This window comes from Penaeus chinensis, chromosome 40 (genome assembly GCF_019202785.1).
Source record: "Penaeus chinensis breed Huanghai No. 1 chromosome 40, ASM1920278v2, whole genome shotgun sequence".
Lineage (NCBI taxonomy): Eukaryota > Metazoa > Arthropoda > Malacostraca > Decapoda > Penaeidae > Penaeus > Penaeus chinensis.
Genome location: NC_061858.1, coordinates 25,870,692 through 25,873,191, shown reverse-complemented (window position 1 = coordinate 25,873,191; position 2,500 = coordinate 25,870,692). Strand labels below are relative to the sequence as shown.

The 2,500-nt window shown below is 34.6% G+C and overlaps 1 protein-coding gene across 1 annotated transcript in view; it reads right to left on the bottom strand.

The window, feature by feature from the left end:
* The window catches only part of LOC125047077 (dnaJ homolog subfamily C member 16-like), a 23,895-nt gene that overhangs the window by 20,510 nt on the left and 885 nt on the right, over positions 1-2,500 (bottom strand).

Genomic DNA, 2,500 nt, shown 5'->3' with positions numbered 1-2,500 from the left:
CTAGCTTGAGGGGATTCAGCTTCCTTCCGCTTCTATCATCACACTTTAAATTTGATTGCAATGACTTAATCTTAAAAAACAACAACAACAATAACAAAACAAAAAAACAAAAAAAAACATGAAAGGTACTTTTATGAAACAATTACCAATACTGCTTTGGATTTATTCCTTTCTAGTATTAAAAAAGAAAAGAAAAGAAAAGAAATAAAACTGAAGACTACCAGCTTTCCTTTACTTATTACTTGCTTCTTTTTACTAATTTACTTTTTCAGTGATCCCATATGTATCTATTTTGATTATTCAAATAGCCCTAAGTTGATTTGCATATGACTAAATTATCATAAACCAATAGAAACGAAACTAATATGCAATAGCTGAAACACTTGCTAAAATACACATCACTCTTAATGGCAAACTGTAGTGGACGTTTCCTAGTCATATCATGCCATTTTCCTACAATAATTGTTTTTATACGTTTGGGCAGATCCCAATGTAATCACTAGACTTGTAGCAATACTCAATACATAAATCTGAATGCTCAAATCTAAGCCATGGTTTACAGGATTGCTTCTACATTTTTCGAACAACAAATGAAAATGGTTAATCACAGTCTGCACTATCAAACTTTGACGAGAAAATTCAAAATTCTGTGAATCTGTATTTTTCATTGCTCAAGCCTGTGGCACAGAATCTATGGTTCTGCTTGATGTTTATACTAAGAACTTATGATCTGTGAATTTCATTAAATAACTGGGTCTACTTTTACCTACTTTATATGTTCTTTGCCAACCATTACATTAGGATTCTTTATCCACGTGAGGTCTTCTTCTATAAAAGCCTAGTTACTATAGATCACCAATCATTAAAAATACCAAAACATAGAAGGGACACAAGTGATGTGGTTGGTACAGGAGCTAACTACTGTATGGCTCTCAAACAAGTTATTGTTCTCAACACATCTGCAGTCATTGTAAAGTAGATACATTTAATGACAGTTACCCTAGCTAAACATGAGAAGGTTATGGAACAATCAAAATGCATAAAGAATGGTAAACTGCAGGGGCTGTTCCCTAGTCATATCATGCCCATTTCCTAAAATAATTGTTGTCATCCCTTTGGCCAGATCCCACTGTAATCACTAGACATGTAGCAATACTCAAGACTGTACTACAGAGCCATAAATCCCTCTTATCCAATCCAAGATATCTAATAGTGCCTAATAGTGCCAGCACTCTTTGCCTGACTGGATTAAGATATGGATTAATGAAAATAAAGTTATTTTGTTGAATAGCATCTGAAAATGCCTCAACAAAGGTCTCTACTTAAATAAGGAGGAATTTAATTTAATGATTATGAAAAAGAGGTGGTAAATGTTTAGAAGACAACCATGTGCCCGCCTGCTCTGAGGCCTTGCATGGATTGGCACAGTTCCTTGTCCGGGCTCCAGCTAAAGCCATCTGTATTCTAGTAAGCTAAGTGCTTGTTGATCTCCTAACAATTTTCATCAAATAAGCAAGAAATCAATCAAGCCCAATCCATCTTGAATATAAACAATGTGAAAATTGATTAGATTTTTTTTTCCAGAGCGCAAAGCGAAGAGGTCATGTCAATTACTCGGAACTGATCTACCACTGTGATAAACAGCAGACTGTAGGCCATTCCTTACAGATCACGGCAAGTTTTACACAGAACGCAACCAACATATTTGCAAAATAATAAAAATATAAGTAAACAAGAAAAACAATAAGTAAAAAAAATAATTCTGAGTGCAATTTTTGGCTTCTTTTAAGCATGAAAGCTAATCTAGTCTATATAAACTGATTAAAAAATTGAAATAAAAAAAATATGGCAATTACATATATAAACCAATCTAATTTAATTCTTCGCTTGTGCCTTGCATACAAAAAGTAATCTCCGCACTGGATTTCAATACTTTCCTATCCACTTTGAAAAGATCTAGGTTAATGTTACCGAGGGCGATGCACAGAGATAGAGGGAAATGGACACTGTCATCTTACAGAGCATAAGAAATAGTCATAAACAACACAGTTGCTGCAGCCTCAAATTTACCGCGAAATGAAAATATATGCCGCACATCACCGCTCAGAGACAAAGTCCACAACACTGCCAGAGTCTCAATGTTGCCTTTTTCTATATGTTGGCACAGAGTACTAAGAAAGAAAATAGGAAATAAATATAAGGTAGGAAAGGTTAGGCTTGGAATTTTGAGTTAGCACGATACCCCAGCATTTTGGCATGTGCGTATAAACCATTGGGAAGAGGAAATATGCATAAATAATCTGGTTTTGCGAAATTGTCTCTGGAGGGTACATCACTCTCGTTAACGAATACCAAAGTCTAGAGGAAATTTTTTCGCCAATGAATGTGCTTTAAGGCTTATCCAACATCATAAATATAATTACAGTCACAGAGTTAGACTTCACATATAACAGATAGTTTACCGACATAATCAATAATTCATATCGGAGTATGAGAAACA